Raw genomic sequence first — 19,234 nt, 5'->3', positions numbered from 1 at the left:
TCATCTTTCCTTCTCTTCAGTGGCTGTCCTAACTCCTTTTCAAGGACTCCTCTTGCTACCCAGCAGCTGGGAAAGTCAGGGAAGATTTCAGGCTTGCCTCAAAGGAGAAATTTGCATTTTTTGCAGTAAATTCAATATTTTCCTTTATGATTTTCCGCTGCCTGCTGTTGCTGCTGCTGTTGCTGACTGTCTGCCTCTCCAAGCGAGTCCTTCGTCCTTTGAACCATTTTTTTGCTGCCAGCTTTGGATTGGCCTCGCTCTCGTGCGCTTCATGTGCAGAGCCGGCCAGAGGGAGGTCCTGTGCATGTGATATTAAGCCAGGACCAAGTCGAAGACAAACATCGTCGTGGCACACAGGACACAGGATAGAAGGGGGCGCAGGAAGCACAAACAGGAGGGGGCTTAAGAGGAAGTGAGGAGGCGGGGGGCCGTAGGACTTGGCAGGACGCGACTGTCATTTGCCTGATAGACGGAAGAGCAGGCCGCGTCCTTTGGCAAGCAAGTCCGTCTGTTTGCAACATCAACGAAATATCCTTTCTGACTTCAGATTTTGGTTTTAGGGACAGGACGGCAGGACAGCAGGACGGGGTGGTGGGGCAGGACAGAGGCCTTTTGTCCTTGGCTTGAAGTGCTTGTGCCTGATTTCGGAAATTGGTTTGCATTAGAAATCACTTAAGCGCATAAAGTGGTCGTGAGTTATTGCCGCAGGATGTGCACCAGAACACCCAAGATATATGGCTGCCAGCTCCTTATCCTTCCATCCTTTTCCAGCCACACAGCCACACACAGGACGGTGTGTGTATACAGAAAATGAATCTTTTTTCGGTTCTGCTGCCACAACAAATTAATTAGAGCGAAGGGAGAGGCAGCAGGCGCCTCCTTGGCATTTTTTAGCCTCGCTGTCTCGTCGTCATCTCATTTCAGTAATTAAGACATTTTGCTTCATGAACTTCAAAGAAAACATAACTTGCACGCCCCACTGGCTCGCCAGATGGATGCTTGGTGGCTAGATGGCTGGATGGCTGGCTGCCCGGATGGTTGGGCGGCTGGGTGGCTGGATGGCGGCGGTCTCTTCGCAGGATGCAGCCTGCCTCGGAGACTTTGCAACTTTCTGCCCACACAATGCAGCCCTGGCCCAGGCTTAGTTATTGCCCGCCTGCTGGCTCCTTGCAACATCCTGGCTCTGTGCTCCTCGTCCTTCCTGCGTTGCTAATTTCCTTCATTAGGCTGCTCAAGCATTTAATGGGAACAGAAGACTAAATTGTTGCCGGCGGTAACATGGCAACGGCGACAACGACAGCTAAGAACAGCCAGCAACGGCCAACAACAAGGCAGGACAATGGCTCAGAAGACCCTGGCCGAAAGGACGCGTAGTGCACCTGGACACGAATGATTGATTGATTGTGGAAATAATTGAATGATACCCCCCCAGAGTTTATCACTTGCAAGAGTTATCAATTATTTCTCATAAAACGGAGCATTAATTAATGACACGAGCTCTGATTAGAATAGAGTGGACTCTCTCTCTCTAAGTAGTATTCCCCGATAGATCTACCACTCGGCCATCACACCGACTATTGACTGTTTTTCCACAATTGGCTTAAACGGTCCTGGCATCGATTTGCAATTAAACAATAATTTAGCACTCGCCTCAAATCTGGCTCTTATCCGCACAATTTATTTCTCCCTCGATTGTTTCAATCATGATTCATGCCCGGGATGGGTTCAGCATTTATTTGTTGTCTCCTGCCTCCTGCTGTATCCTGCCTGCCCCTGCTCCTAGCAAAAGTTTGCCTCTCAAATTAAATGGCATCAAATGTCAGCTCTAAGTTATGTTTGTTTGCGTGTGCTCGCTGCGATGCTCGCTCCCGAAAAGGGGAAACTTTTCTTTGTGGCTCAATCTGATAGATTACGCATACGCCGCGTTGTCGCCGTCGAAATCGCGAGAGGCAGGCGGGCTGGAGCGGCGGAATTTAACGAGCAAGAAAATCACTCAAAGCGAGGACAACAGCCCAGTATGCAGGGGCCGCCCCCGCAGGATCACTGAGCCGCGGAAAGCTTAAGCCAAACCGAGTTCAGATTCAGGATTCCGGATTCAGGATTGGGGCGAGGAGCCGCCCACCATCCCACCATCGTCCTTCACACAGCATCCGCTTTACGCCAACCGCCCACTGATTTATAATTTAATTTGTGTGTTGGCGGAAAAAGTTGGTGAAACCCTCTCGGCTCTGCGGCTCACAACTCGAAACTCAAATAGAGCAAGGCGAGAGCATCCAGCTAGCAGCTCCCAGGTCTCAGGTCCTGGCTGGTGGAGCTACCAGGTTTCCAGTTACCATACACCGACTGGCTTCCAGCTAGCAGCCAGCAGCCAGCAGCTTCCAGGTCCTGGTTTTGAGTTGCCAACAATCCCGGCCAGCCTTCAACTGCCAACTTTGTCCATTAAAACAAACTTTTTCGGGCAGGTGGAGAGCTCATCGATGGCTTCCCCTTCAGTGCCACTTGGCGATGGCCCAACTGCGCTCACCGAAAAAATATTCATGCAGGATTCACGTTAGCCTTGCCACAAGCAGGATCTGTGCCACACGATACTATCGGTGCAGTACTTTCAGGAGTGTTCCATCTCGGAGCACGCCCCCTAAATCCTGGGCCTCCCCCTTCGGCCATCAACGGCAGTTGACTGCAACAAGGTAACCAAAAAACTGATACGCCAAATGCAGGCAACCAATTTTGTAATGTGAATTTAATGTCAGTTTTGCGACAGGTGCGTCGAGTGGCAGTGTCGAAGGGAGGAGGTAGGAGAGTGGAGGATGGAGGGCAGGGGATTGGTAAAAGCCTTTCCCTGCTCCCGCGCACTCCTCCTCTGCGGGCTGAGCTTAATGCATTGCATTTGCAGTTATTGGCAAAGTTTTGCTGCGGTCAGGTGAGCGCAGGTCCTGGGGATTGCGCCTGGATTTGGGCCACGATGGATGGACGTGTTCCTGCAGGGAATCAGCAGCCGGGTAGGGGTTGGAGGAGGGGTGATTGGTACTGGTATAAATATTATGGCAGGCGGTTTATCTAATTAACGTGCAGTCGTGGCACTTTTCAGATCAGATATCATTGCCCCAGAAAGTAAGTACGCTTTTTGTAGCCTACTTATTCGGGCAGAAGTGGTCCCCTTACTCCAGAGGCACTTGAAAGCATTGCATTTGTGATTTTTAGCTCCCTAATCCCCCACACCAGTCCCCGAGAGTAGAATCCTTGTAATTAGATTGTGCCGCAGTCCTGGCCAAGCCGAATGTTATTAATCTGTCTAAAAGTATTCGCTATTGATGTGATGGAATCCTCCATTATTCCTCATTTTGCTTTTATCATCGTTTGCTATTCATGCTGGCTGGTGTGGGAGGACGTCTAGGCGACTGAAAGGACATCCCGGCCAGGGACGAACAATTGACAAAGCAAGTGGCGGACTCAGGACACAGGACCCGGGACTCGGGACCCGGGACAAAAATGCTTTTTTGACAAATAATCCTCACGAAATTTAATGAAAATTAATGACTTGCACTTTGAGTGATTATTGTCGGAATGTATACACTCTGAAGCTGAAAAGGAATGTACATATAGAAGGATATATATATATATATATACTATAGATGGAGCTCTACGTCGACTCGCCGCTGTTTGCCTTTGGCATCGCTGCACTTTCATTGCGTTAATATTGAAATTGGGTTAATGAGTTTTTGTTTATGGCGCGGGTACACAGCCTCACCTTTATTCCCAGTCATCCGCTCTTCCCCCATCGCAGTGCCATCCGCATCCGCATCCGCCACCACCGCTCCTCCACTGCCACTTCCGCATCTCTTCATGGGGTTAATGCAAATTTGCCAAAGGTGGGCGGCGGTGGCGGTGGCACATAATGATGACGCTGGTACATTGCCGATGATTACGTATCCTGCTGCCGCTGCTGCGCTGTTGCTCCTCCTGGTACTCCCGCTGCTCCTTTGCAGGGAAGCAGGGAAAACAATTTTCAGCTTTGACTGTACGATGAGTGGCGGTGGAGGGGGCGAAGGGTTAATGTTAATTAAAGTGCAACTGCCAGGCAGGTGCAACTGCAATCAATACAAAAACCCCATTCCGATCCCAAGCCACCCAACATGCCCCTTTTCCACACATATTGATTGCGAAATGGAAGCGCTTCGCTCCCGAAATCCATTTCTGTAATCAAAATATTGGCATAAAATTTAATTCAAATTCGAACGCAAAAGTAATAATAAATAAATGCGAAACCGAACCGTTTCACCGTCAAAGGAATTCCTTTCGCCCGAAAGGGGTTTCTGGTTTTCCCTTTTAAAGCGACTCCGTTCTTGTGTTTTATTCGAACGGATATGCGATATTGTGTACTTATGGTTATTTGTTCACATGTCCGTGAATTGCATTCGCGTGGCGTTAATTATGCATTTTCCGGCCCAACCCCTGCCACGCCCACTTAGATGGCAGGGCGGGGCGGTATTCCCAACGTACTTATTAGGGCGCAAATTCAATTAATGAGCACGGCGACCGATTCGAGCTTTTTGTGCGAACAATGTGGTAGCTACACTGCCAGAAATCAATCGCTAAAGATGAGGTTACATCCGATAGTGGGCCTATTCTTTTCGCTCTGTGTAATTATTGGAGTTTTTGTTCAAGTTTTTGCGTTCGGCGCATGGCATACTTTCGGACGCACTGGCCCGGCATGTCGGCCAATAAATTATGCGAAATTATTTGAAGTTGTTAATGGGCTGGCGTTGTCGCTGGAAGACCGAGCCCCAAACACCGAACACTGGTTGAGCATTACGGAAAATATGCCAGTGTGTAACAGTTGCTGTCACAGTTATGATTTAGTTGCCTCATTTAGCATCGGAACTAAGCCCCACTGTACTCATACTTTGTACAAACACGGGCTGCAGTCGAAGTGAATTATGGCGACCGTGTTAGCCAAAACGGAGGCACTGGCTCTCTCACTGGTAAGCCTAATGCGTTTCCCTCGCCCGACCCGGCCAGCTGTGGGAATAGTCCTGGGCCCCCCAGAATTCAATTTGTTTTCGGGATTTCAGCGGAAAGTTAATTACCCAAAAATAGCCAAAGAGCATCCCCCCGGGGCGTTGATCGCACCACTGTGAGAAGGGGGTTGAATCAATCATGACCAAAGCCAAAAGCTGAGAGCAAAAAACACGGAAGGTTGCCTCCCGGGGGCTTCCGCTAAGGAATATTAATTACAGGATGGATGTCCTTGCTGGCCCGAGTCTTCGAGGAGATGGTTAAGGGCGTGGAATAGTTAATAAAAAACAATGCTCGAAGCTGGAAGCTGAAAGCCACTTTGATGTCTGTCCGGAGTTGGGAAAAAGTTTGGAAGCCCATTCCGATTCATTCTCCTTCGATTCGCTAGAGAACTCCATTTCTCTCACTGGTCCTGTCTTTTGCCAACTCCCCCCCCTGTCTCAATGACAAAGTTGCCGGGTGAAGAAGTTTGTGACTGCACTTTGTTGCGCTTTTCATCAGTGGCCCATTGTGCCTGGTTCACTTTCACTTCCCTCGGAACTTTTCTTATTGCATACTTTTATTGTATTGCAGCTGGGAGGGCTGCTGGGAGGGCTGCTGGGTGCTGGGGGAGCCTGCAGGAGGACGGTATGCGAAAGCATATTTCATTTACTTCTCGCCGGAATTTCCCTCTGCACTTTGTAGTTTCTCAATTTCTATATATATATATATTTGGCACTTTTGCCTGACGCATTGACCTAATTCAATTTCACGCTGCGCCACACACAGAACACCAAGACAACCAGGACAACCAGGACACGGAGCGCAGAAGGAACAAAAAAAAACCGGAAAGGATCAGGGTCGGGAGGAGCGTTCCGGAGTAAAAGAAAGCCAGGGAAAATCAACCTAACTCATCGCGAAAGTGGAAGGGGTACAATCAAAATTGCTGAAGAAAATTGGCGAGCGGGAAATGGAGAAAGGGAGCATGGAGAAAGGGGAGCAAGAGAGAACACAAAAATAGAGGCAGCGACAAGCTGGTCTAAATTATGAGATACACTCGCTGCCAAAGAAAAGCACAACTGCTGCAAGCCGAAGGAAATGTGGGGGTGGGGGAAGGACTAGGCCAGAGGGAGCCTGGCAGTGTAGGAGCGTGGGAAAAACTTTGAAAGTCTCTGCCAGGCTGCAGATTTTTCTATTAACTGGCACTGCAGCAACAACAACAGCAACAACAACAACAATAGACCCAACAACAATAATGGCATAAGGGAACTAATGCAATAATAAAGGAAATTTCCAAAAGAAAGGAGGACAGCCGACGAGGAGAATAGAGACCAGAGACCAGAGACCGGAGAAAAGAAAGCTCACTAGTTGGAAGGAGTTGCCTTCCGCAGTTCCTCATTTCCGCTTTTCCAGCATCACCAGGCAGATGCACAGAGAGAAATGGTGGGAGAAGGCCTCCAAGCTGTATGATTCCCGGTACTAGTCTATGAACTTGAAAGAAAAGGACTTCTCTCAGTGCATTTTCCTTGGTGCATACCAATTTTAATCATAAAGGACAAGCGACAAACTCTTTGTCAAAGCCGGGAAGGTCCTGTCAACCCAAAGCGACGACTGGAAGGACAAGAGGCTGGGGAGGAGGAGAACGAACGAAGTCACTTCCTGCTCATTGTGACCTCGACAGCCATAAAGCTAACGTTTTAAATGCCCTAATTAGTTGCCCAGCTCGCCCCCCCTGTCGGCATGTCCTGCGATAATTGGGTGCAATTCTGATTTGATAATCTGCTCCGGAGATGCAGCAATCATTGGGGGCGCATTGGAGGAGACCGGTCGTACCGGTCGAGCACCGAAAGTTGCCCATTTCGAAGACTTTCGACACCCATCCTGACTAATTAAAGGCTGAGCTGAGCACTGCGATGCCCAAAATACTGCTAATTATCATCGCATCGCCTGGTTGTGACGTCAAAGCCAAAGTTGCCTGGTTTTGTCAGCTATCTGGTGGCCAGTTCGTCCTGCGTCCTGCGTCCTACGTCTCATTCCACATCCCGCAGCCATGTTTGAAATTGATTAATGCGCAATTATTTGCAGACGCTGGAAATAAATTTTCCAATTACACTTAGTGCGGGTAGAGTGTTGGGAATGGGAACGGGAACGGGGTCAGAGGTCGGTCATAAACCAACGGAATTTAATTGAAAATTGTTGGCCCGCTAAGTAGGATGATGAATGAATTATTTTGGCCGGATGGCTGGATGGCTGGCCTGGCAAGTTCACCTGTAACTATGACACCCCCATTCCGATGGCGATGGCCAATTCCAAGAAGGAGTTTCCGCTTGAGTGTGGAAAATTGAAATAAATGTGCTTTTAATTATGCCTCAAGTGACGGCCACATCCACGTCAATCAATTAGGGGCCTGTCAGCCAACTTTTCACTGCTGCGGGTCACTCGATCCTGTTCCAGGAGGTCGCATTCCCCACTCCTCCTCCTCACCGACATAGACAGAGGCACTCACTCGCACTCTCGCAGAGAATAAAATAAAAATCCATATCTAACAGACAGAGGAGAGTCGAAAATAAAATCAAAAAGTTTCTTGTTGGAAATGGCCGCATAACTGAAAGTAAATTTGCCCAGCAAACGAAACGAAATTGTTGCAAAAATATTTGAGCTGCATAAGCCCCAGATGGGGCGGCACAAAGAGGAGACGAGTCCAGAGGACAGGAGGACTGTGGAACTGTGGGCGTGGCAACAGCTGTCACACCCAGCTCCTTTATCCCGCTGCCTCTGCGTCCGGGTGTGTGTGTGTGCATTTGATTTTATGACTGTCAACTGACGGCGAATGTTTGTCATGGCAACGACACAGCATAGGAGAAATAAAAAGAAAAGGCAGGCCGTGTTCGGCTGTTTGGCTTCCTGCCATTTCGATATATCAAAGCATCATAAATGCTACCATAGTGCCCACCACCCCGGATCCAGCCACCCCGCCAGCCGGAGGAGCAAACAACAATGAGTGCGAGAGTTTGGGGCTCACGTACGTGAATAACTTTCATTTGGCCGGAGCCAGGGGTCGGAGGTCCTTGGAGTCTGCTGTCCCGACTCTAGACCATAGCCCACGTTGCGTATGACGAATGAGTTTCATTTCAACTAGGACCACGCACTACCAGTGTCCAGGGGCCCAGTGTCCAGTTCCCCAGATTCCCCCGGATCCCCTGCATCCACTAGAGCCACTTGTCAGTGCGGACCAAATTATCTGCCGGGAATTTTCAAGTGCCGACAGAGTGCTTTCTGCCATTTGATGGCCGGACAGAGTCCTGCGACCTCCGCTTTCCGGCATGACCCTGACGTATGTGCTTATCCGACAGGCATCTGCTTCTATCCCCCACCCCAACCTTCTACTGTCGTGACTACCTGCCGCACTATTATCCTTTAAATAAATAAACCCATTATCGACCTACATCTGGCTTGTTTGCTCTTTTTGGGGTTCGAGGTTGGCCGCAATTGCTGCCTCTTTCATAATGCTCATTTCAGTTTTTGATAATATTCCGATATCGATAATCCCGCATATCGCAGTGAGCCATTTAATTAGCAACTCGACAAAGCCAGCCACTGAGAGAAACGCCTACAGTCGCCGGCAATGGGAGTCTAGGCACTTTGTTGCAGTTTCTCGCAGTGGCTGCCACCGCAACCCGGATTGCCACGAACCAATTGTTATTGTATTGTAATACTCTAGTCGAAATATTTGCCAGCACAATTACAGTTTGGCCTGCCGCACAGGACCCTCAGCGACACTTGATTGGATGGGTGTTACTGGGGCGCAGGGATGTTGCAGGGATGGTGTTGTTGGTGTGGCACTGCCGGGTGGCAATTAATTTGCACTAACCACTTGGTAATTAAAATGAAAAGTAAATTATATGGCCAAGCAAGGATCGGAGGCGGCAAGTCCTTGCACTCAGTACCCACGCCCCCCCTTAGCCAAGTCACAATCACACAAATCCAGCCATTGCAGATCCTGACACACTTTTACGCCATCTGTGTGTCTGTGTCGGTGTGCCTTCAATGTCTATGTGCCCACGTGTGGCCTATGTGTGTGTGTGTGTGTGGTTGTGGGTTGTTTTTAAAAGCATTTGCTGCAAATGTATCTCGAACTTCGCACACTTGACTGCCATTCAATTTGCATAGGAAATTAGTTTGTTCGCTTTGAATTGAAGTTGGTCTCACGGGGCCAAACAAGGCCAAAGTACTGAGAGCTTCATGCAGGAGCAGAGCGGAGTGGAGTAGAGCCAGTAACTGTACTTTCCTACACATGCATGTAACCAGGACTCGCACATGTGCGCCATGTTGTCTATGCGAGTGTGTGTTTGGAGCGCACATTGATGCGTTTTGTTGCCGGCGCTCTTCTGGAATTGGGAGGAGCCACCTTGTAGAGACTGTGATGCTGTTGCACTAGGAGAAAATGTTCCTATTTCGAGGAAACCCTACTATTTGGAAACCCAGTAGCCCAGTAGAGCTTTGTGTCAAATTCAAGTCAGACAAGTTCGGCCGAACGAGAACATAACTTCAGTATAGTACTACTAGTCGAATTTCAAATTTTAAAATAAAATATATATTTCAAAATGGGTTCGAATTGGGACGATATTATCGACTTGACCGCAGACTCTTCGAGCGCCTCGAGCAGTTCTTCGATCAACAACGGCCGGCCTGTGGCCTCGACCAGCGCATCCGTGGTAAGCAGCAACAACTCTGGATCTTCAGACAATACAAACGAGGAACCGCAGCCGGGGCCATCGAGCTCTGACAGGGCCAGACGTAGCATGTCACGAGGACGACCCGTCCATGAACCCAAACCACCGCCGAAGGCTACAAAGACTATCAAAAAACCGAGATCTTCCAAGAAGGCAGTACCGCAGTCCGCCAGGATGGTCATAGCTCAGTCACAAAATTTTACGGCAGACAATGACATGGAAATGGAGGAGAGTCCCATTAGCATCCAGCTTCATCGACGACGTCGGTCATCGCCGTTACCCAGCCCACGTCGGAGTGCCCGATTGAGCAGCCGCAGCGCATCACGATCTCGTCCCGAGTCCCTCAGCCTCAATATCAGGTCGCCATTTACCATTACGACTAATCCCAGTGATGAGCATAGCTATATAGTTACCCCCCATGCAAGGGTAACGGAGCTGGTGCCCGTAATGCCCACGGCGGAGTCTACACAGACTACAGTTTCGAGAACCTTCAACGATGCCGGCACTAATACATCGCTAACCCAGTTGGGTCAGCTGCCCCAACCGCCCCAACCGGCCCAACAGCCCCCACAGGCCCAGCCTCCCCAATCGCCAGAAGCTCCGCCAGAATCCAAGGGGTTCTGCCATGTCATGTAAATCTCATCAAGAAACATGTTTTATTCTTTGTTTTGTTTCACTCAAAATTTTCGATATGAATCCACTCCATGAGAGGTAACTGGATGTCTTGCCACCCAAAGGACTTGCTGAAGGACGAAACAATCACGCTGCCAAACTGGAATAGTCGCAGGTTCTTTGCTGGTGGAGAGTGCAACAATTGCACACCTTTTCGACTGTGTTTTAAATAAAAATCGTTTCAAGTTCAATTAAATATCTTTGTATTTTTCTTCTCAGACACAGTTGGGTGTTTCCTAGGGGTGCCTGAGAACAATGACCACCAATCCTGGCTATATCTTCACGAATCTCCTCCCGATTCTCGATCGAATACTTCAAACGATTTCCCACCAATCGGCGTCAAAGCCTGGACACAAAATTAGGGATCCCTTTTTTGACCATTTTTCCAAGGATACCTCATCTCATAGAGGTGGGATGTTCAGTGCTTAGTTGAAACTTTAGAGTGACCTTGCTAGAAAGGTTCAAACCCCAGTAGCCTTGTCGAAGTCAATTATCTCCTGAAAAGGAACGTAGCTTCCACCGAGTTGGAATAATTCAAACAATCTCGAGCGTTTGAGGAGAGCAGTTCATAAAACTAAATTGTTTTTTTCCTGAATATTGTAATATTTTGTGCTACAGAATGGAGGAATTGAATGAAGAAGCTGGAAACAGCTTCAAGTCGACTGAAGCTCCCGCGGCGGAGCCATCCGCGGTCGAGCAATCCTCGACAGAGCAATCTTCGGCTGAGGAATCTTCTTCGCATTCAATTGGATTAGCCGAACTGAAGCACTTCGAAGAGGAGAACGACACATTGAGTCAAAAACTTTTAAAGGAGGCCCACGCCCACTTAAACATATTGCTGGCAGTTAACAACAAGGTGTTGCCCAAGAAAAACGAATGAGAAGAAGCTGCTGCAGAAGCGACCTAGCCTTGGGGGTTCCCCTGCTGGTGAAGAGTGCATAGATCGCACCCTTTTCTGGATTTGTTCTTAAAAATTAAAAAGCGTTCTGTTTTAACTTATTCATGTCTATCTCTCTGGACTTTCCTGGGGGTACTCCTTGTAGAATGCGCGATTTTCACAAATGGGCCCAATCCAAGACCATATTTTCACCAATTCCCATTTGATTCTCTAGCGGAATATCTTAACTAATTGGTAAATCGATTCTTCATCTTTCTATTTTGAAACCCTTATTCAAAATTTCTTGTCTATAATTTTAAAAATTTTTCAAAGACAACATCTTTTTTTAAAGTGTTTCCATTAGGCGGTTGTGTTGGTGATGTGGCATGTGCGTGTACATTTTTGCATGTTTTGCGTTGCACTCCGGATCTTTTTGTTACTTAAGCAGCCGACCGACGTACATACATATGTGGTGGCGAGAATAGGGTTCGGGGCTTTGGGGAATCATGGCATACAGGACGGACGCCAGGATGCCATACAGAAAACCTCCCCCTGGGGACAAGTTGTTCAGGCAGACGGCTTGTCTCCGAGCCGGAGCATCGAGCAGAACATGTGTATGGGCTTTGTGGCTGCATTAGAGTTACAGGATACTGTTGCCTAACAACGAAACGATAATTAACCGATTAACACAGGTAGCTACATGCATTTTTAATGCAGGCATGGCTCCTGGAATTATTAATTCCTTCGAACCGCTCTGTTTTGCTTGTTAATATCCAGTGACCTATTTAAGCCAGTCCTTCAATTATCCTCGCCATGTCATCGAAGCTTTGGGGTTTATTTAAGGTGTGTGTTCGATTAATGTGTTCGGCACACATACTGCCGGATATTAACTCTGGGATTGTGGGATTCGGGGAATGAGCCTGTCTTGGGGATTGTCCTCGCCGGGGACCTTCGACCCCGACAAGGGAATTACAAGCCGGAATCCGATTGCCAGACCAACCTGTTAGTCGCCCAGCTCTCTCTCTCTCTCTGCCTGGGTTGGCTGACATGTTTGAAGTGAATCGGTACAACAATATCCTTTTAGGCCAAAATCAGTCAAAGGTGGGATGTCTTAGTGTTTAGTGGAACTTGCTGTTACAGGGGTTACAGCCCCGGTAACCCTGTGGAAATCAATCATCTCATAGAGAAATTTACTTCCACCCGGGGTGAGACTTAGAAGCGACTTAGAAGACTTCAGTGCCTTAGTGCCTTACTAAAGGATGCTGATGTGATACTTGCGGGTTTCTTGTTCCTGAAAATTAAATGCGTCCAGTCCAGTCCATCCATCTGTGTACTCTGTGCCTGTTTGGCACAGTGAAGTAGACAAATGGCTTAAAAATCCGTGCATCGGTATACTTTTTTGGTTTCTTTAGTTCTCGGTGTTGTTCTGGTGTAGCCTGCACCTGCCACTTTCTTGACAGGGACTTTGTTCGGTATCCGAGACAAGAACTCAAAATATTTATGAAGATGCTCGGCAAAGTTGCCCAGCACGGAGGTAACATGAAAACTTGTGGAAACAATCTGCCTCGGCAGTGCTACCCTGGGAATTCCTCTGCGCCAGTAGATGGTCCAGGGTAGATCGGCACCTTGCCACATCTGTTCAAGTTCTGATCAAACATAATGGGTTTAATTTGCTCCTCTAAAACACACATATGTATATAGTAGGTCAGCACCCGGTCCATACCTTCCGATGGGGCCGACTGGATGGACAAAGTTTTGGGCATGCGAGTGTGCATGGGGGCGGGCTGGGCGTGGCGGCGTCGCATGTGGTAGGCAGTGGCAATTTGAAATTTATGCACAAGTTGCAGTTCAACTGACAAACAAGCACATAAATCAATTTATCGGCCTGGGGAGAGGACGAGGCCCGTATCAGTGTCCACCTAAACATTGTCCGCATGTGTGTCGGAGATGGCACAACGATATCCAATAAAAGTATTTATGAGCTTCGATATATAAAAAATAATTCAGATTCTATATCTTCTAGGTAATGTTTCCATGCCAATCTAGATAGCCTTCTTCCAATGATTCACAAACCCCCCATTTGTTGGTTTAAAGTATTTATGAGCTTCAATATAAACGACCAAAAGATTAATCGATTATTTCGATAAATCAAAATGGCTCGTTTGTGCCATCACTGGCGAGAGGGCTTCCGGTCAGAAAGGTGGAATGGCATTCACAACTCCAGGGCACAATTATTGAGATTTGTTTCTCCCAAAACAAAGGCAACAACAACATCCGTGTAGTTGGGCAAAGTTTCTCGTATTTGGCCACCGGGCACTAGGTGGCGCCACCACAATGCAAATGGAAATCGATAAAGTTTACCACAAAGTGCACTACACCCTGGCGCACTCCCCTTTTCCGGCTCTGGTCTCGTCAGCTAAAGGGAATGCGATGCTTCGACTTTGAAAGTCAATCCTTGTTTTTCCCAAAAACATCGCCGGCCGCCCCCCCATTATCTTTATTTTCTTGGACCGACTTGGAATGATGGCCGAGGGCTATTTACAATTTGCTTTTGATTTGTTTCATCAACTTTCATTAGATTTTATTAAATTTTAATTGCCGTGTTTACACAGACTCTGGCCATTTCGGTGTCCAGGGACTTCTTGCACAGAAATATATAGGTTTTGTGTTTTTTGTTTTCGGCCCAAACACAATTTGTTAAGTAAATAATGTTTTCCCCAAAAACTAAATAAATTAATAATTAAATCCAGAGTGATTTTTAGTTTGTATTTTGGCTTGGCAGCTCCATTGTTTTGATTCCTCGACCGGGTGCAGGTCCCCGCGGGAATGATGATTAAGCCGATATGCCAGACATGGCCATAACGTGGCAGCGCTGCCACGTCTCCATTTCCATTTGTGCGCTCAGGTTGCCGGCGAGCAATTAAATTTTAATTACACTTTTAGCGTTTGGCCTGCTAACAAGCTTTAGGAGCTAGAAAGGAGCGGTGGCTCGGCTCAGCTCCTTAGCTCCGTTCCGTTCCGGTCTCATTTTAATGACAATTTATCGCCCTGGATATGGCCGGCAAGGCAGGTGAGGGCGAGCTTCGCCTTCGCGGGCTTCCTCCGAGGCCATTGCAAATTAGCCGTTGCACTTTTCCTCGGCGGCAACGCGTCGTATGCGCAATAAATAAATCTGTCGTAATTAAAACGCGCCCTCTGCGACATCGCCTCAACTGTCATCCGCAATTTACGTGCCGTGCCGCCCCCTTTCTTGCAGTTTATTTCCTCTGGCGCCCACTTACCAGCCCACTCCACCAGCGATTCCTGTTCATTCTCCCGTGCTGCTACCCATCGCCAATTCCGTTTTGTTGCCTTGGCAGCGGCGCACAAAATTCCCAGCTATAAATTACTTTGTTTCCAGGAATTCTCCAAAAAAAGAAAAACACAAAATAATAAAAGGTAGAAAGGAATAGCTCATGGGCGATGAAACGCCGCCTGAACGCACCCGGAATGCCCTGGAGAAGGCCGCCAGGAAGGATCTTAGATCTGCGAGGTTATAAAATTCTTCGAATTCGCCAAGTTCTCACCCAAACCAATCTCCAATCTATGCCCTTGAATCTGGTGTCCTTGGTGGGTAATAAGGAGGTTCCCCTTGAAGTCTGCCACTCAGTCCATCGATTAAGTCGCGAAACTATTTCCACAGGCATTTCGAAAGTCGGGATAACCCTTTGAAGAGTGCTCCGATGGGGGATATCTAAATATCCAACTGGGAGATCGGTCAGGGTACAGGGTATGGCCATTATTTCATTTCTGGCCGCTCAGTTTGGCTTTTGAAAGCGACGCAAAGATAACGCAAACAAAAACCCAAACAAACTCCGGCAAAAGGCCAAAACGCGCCCATAAATTGCGCAATGAAAGCGGACCCCGGGGGGCAACACATCTAAAGGACTCGAGCCGATTGCGGGCAACAGGACCACGGGGCAGCACTACCGCGACTATGGCAACACACAGGACACAGGCCAAGGTGCACAGAGTGGACTTTATGGAAAATTGAACTGGACAGCAAGTGGGTTTGGGGTTCGGGATACTCCTGCCGATATTTATTCATTTTTCATCTATTGGTCGCCGGTAGCGAGGGCTTTGGGTTCTGTGGGATATTGAAGTGCGTTTGGGTATTAGTTTGCTGGCGGATGTGTTGCCTCTGGAATAACCTATGGACCAATATTGGTCCCGTTTGGCAACTCGCTCTACTAAAATCATGGACTTGGGGGGCATGCCAGTTGATTAAATTGATTATTAACTCGACAAGTAGTTTATTGTCTGAATTTATAATTTAAATTTGTTATTGTGGGGAGTCCTGGGAGGACGAGGGAGGTCCTTCGGAAGACAAGGCGTGTGTGACTTTGAATTAAAAGGGGAAACTGCTGGTTGCATTTGAAAAGTTTCGCCACTTCCGCTCGCCCCTTTATGATTTCCGGTCGAGTGGTTCCTCTGTTAGCGATTCCTTTCTTTGGCTTTCTCTGTTTTCTGTGTTGCGGGTCCCCTCGCTTTCTTCACCCCCATTCTCCACCAGCTTTCTTCACTTCTCAGCCATTCGCCGTTGGCTGTCTTTCTGTTCAAGTTTTTTCACACTTTTCCACCCAACACTTTCCGCAGGAGGCGGCGGGCTAATGGGGCGGTGGGCTAGTGGGTGGTGGGCTAGTGGGCTGGTGGGGCAGCCGCTGCATCCTTGAGTGGCAGCATGCATGACAGATGGCCACGCCCAGTGGAAATGATATCATTTGTACTCGCATCGGGCGGCAAACGATTTTGCCTTGTCTAGCGCTGTTTTGTGTTGTGTTGCATACTTTGCGGCAAACAAAGGCGCCACAGGAGCTTTGTAGGCGTGGCACATCCTTCCCTTGCAAAAGCAGAACTAAAAATTATGCTTTTAGAAGATATTTGGAGGTCTTATACTTAAAATACTTGGACTAACTCTTCTAAATGATTTAAATTGTCTTTAATTGAAAGCTCTTTTTAATTTGTCTTCTAGGTTTCTGTTTTTTTCAGTGTATAGTCCTTGCCCAACTCGATTTCAGTTGCCGACTTGTCTTGGTGGAAGGCACAAGGGCACGAATGCTCTTAATGGCTCGCGCAGGCTTCGTCACTTAGTTTGCCATTTGGCTGCCAGCTTAGTTTAATGTATTTCACCCTCCCCCTTGTTGGAAACCCCTCCGCCCCCCTGTGAGGGCAGACGCCCAGCAGCATCCTCAGACGACGCTGTCTTGTCCTGGGCCAGCTAAAGTGTTTTCTGCTGCTCTTGATTGACATGATATGATGACAACTCCGGGGGTGATGGGAGACGGGAGACAGGAGACAGGGAGTGCCTGCGGTGGGTGTGGTCTCTGGGCCGGATTCGATTTGGCCTGGCCGGATTGTTCTGTTTTGGCCGATCAATGATTGGAGCTAAAGTCAAAGTCAAATGGAACTGCTTGACCCGGAATGGTGGAGAATGGGATGCTGGGCGACTTGCCGGCAAATTATGTGCCGGCTCCTGCTCCTGATGACACAGGAATGACATAAATGGCGTCGTATGGCCTCTGGGTGGCTCTGGAAGCTGGGATTACACAGACCCCCCCCGGTAATTGAAACAGTTGGTATTTGATGCCTAAGTTTAAAGATAGGTTATAGGTCCTACAAGGTACTGTTTTCACTCAGAAATAAGTATCCTTTGGATAATTTGAAGAAAAGTCTATAGAACCTAGAAATCAGTGCTCTTTCGATTTAAATTAATGACTCTGGCCGAAAGGATCGCCAAAAGGAATGGCCGGCGAATCAATTAACTGTCGTGTGTGTTCGATTTTGTGGTAAGGCCACAGTACTCGGTGCTCCACTTTCTCCACGTATTTGCACAGATGAGGGGGGAAAAAAAAAAGAAAACAGCAAGATGACCCCCCAGCGAAATCAGGGAATGCAATACGATGGCGACCGACCAGTGTAATGGCCTTGGGGCCTGGCCCAGGAACTGGAATGGAATCGGAATGAGCCCCGCCAGTTGCTACGTGATTTGTTTGCCAAATTGTGGCAAATGTGTGTGCCACACACGTCCTGCCTGCCTCGCCTCGCCTGTCGCCGTCCCCTGTCCGCTTCCACCTGTACGAGTATCTCGGTGTATCGGTGTGTATCTGCAACTCAATTAGACGAGGAGTACTCCTGCCCAGAGCTCTGCCGCCCATCCGCCATTTGGTTTATTGAGTTTGCATGACCATAATTTAAAGATGATTTAAAATTCCCGCAACGAAATTAACCAAACATCGGACAAGTCGCGGAATGCGGTTGGGAGTGGGCGACATGGAGGGTGGAGGACGCTTGGGGGATTTATTGCTGGGCGGCAGTGGCCGGCATTGGACGCTAATGCGGCGCATTTATCACGGACGGAACAACATGCTGCGACTACCAGGACCACCCGGACAAGGACGATGGCGACGCAGCGCTAATGGTCGCCACTTGGCCAACATAAATTATGCTTAATCAGGAGGAGCCAACAGCCACGGGATTCTGCGGTGGCGCCGAGAAGGCGGAAATCCTTTAATCGAAACAACAAACAGGACACAATTTCGGCCACGGCCGTTCGTTGGCGGAGGCCGAATGCAAATTGAAAAAGGACATATTCAAAAAGGGATAATAACCAGAAAAGGGCGTCCGCTCCGATGCTCCACAGATGGGCTCCACAGATCTAAAGTTGAAGTAGAGCCCTCCCATATCTTATCCGGTGTCCTTTTTAACGGCCCTATTGCCAGAGCACTCGTTCCCATTCCCAGTCCGATTTCCATTCCGCATCAAATGTGGACACGGTAGTGTGGGTTAAAATTTACATTTATTTAATTTGCCCTGGAACCAGAAATGCAAATGCCCTCCAGTTGCAATGCAAAATGTTTGAGTGCAGTCCCCGTCTCTATCGCCTCGACTATGGCTGGCTGTTAATGCATATGCATGAGCCTTAAGCACGGCCACGCCTTTAAGCCCGCTTGCCAGGACTACTGGCTACCGACTACCGACTGCCGGTTGCCGGCTGCCGACTGCCAACAGTGCCCGCCATCAAATTATCGACACTTAAAATGTTGCAAGCGTCGCTTGTTTGCCAGCTGGCTCCTCCCTTCGCCTCCATACCCTTCTGCCCTATTTTTGTGGGCCACCTCCCCGGGGAGCTCTTCATCTTCGTCGTCGTTGCCGAGTGTCGTTGTCCTGCCAAAGGATTCCCTTCAACGTTTATGTAATCTTAATGTTTATGCAGCTTATGCTTCATAAATTCGCCGCCACTGTCGCTATGGCAGGGGGACGGGACAGTAAACTTAGACCTGGCGCCGCGACGTCGTCTTCCGGTCGGATTTCGCGCCAAGCATCCTAAACCCTTCTGGTGTCGGGTAATTTGCCCGAATCTTGGCCCGAAAAATAAATGAATGCCCTGCTGGTTGCGCTTTAAAATTGCTACCTTGTCTGGGGGTGAAAATCAAAGCAATAAACTGCAACAAACTGACTCGCAAAGGATATCGAAATGCGTTTGGAAACAAAAAATTCCATTCAAGTTTATCACGCAGGTGATTTACACTCCGCCGGCCAACACGGCGTATGAGCAATAAGCGTCTTAGTTCCCTAAACACTTTACAATCCTGGCTCGAAACCGAAACCCTCGAGGACGATTATGTGAAATTAAAATGAATTTAATTTAATAATATATTCCACTGGCATTCCATTAAGTTTTCTAACGGTTATTCCTCCAGGGTAACTGCACTTTCGGTTCCCCATTCTCCGGCCATTCATTTCGTGCGTTTCTCGTTTTATATTTTCGCCATTTTGGTCCTTTTTTGGCTCTTTGGCTCTCGCCTTTTTGCACATCCCGTTGCCGTTTGTGCCATTTGTTTATTGCCAGTTTCATTGCTTCATTGCGAACGTTGGCGAGCTATACTACGCTTATCTGCCCCCCTTTGCCACGCCCCCC

Source organism: Drosophila bipectinata, chromosome XL, assembly GCF_030179905.1.
Source record: "Drosophila bipectinata strain 14024-0381.07 chromosome XL, DbipHiC1v2, whole genome shotgun sequence".
Taxonomy (NCBI): Eukaryota; Metazoa; Arthropoda; class Insecta; order Diptera; family Drosophilidae; genus Drosophila; species Drosophila bipectinata.
The sequence above is the reverse complement of the archived record's forward strand: the minus strand, read 5'-3'. Positions refer to the sequence as shown.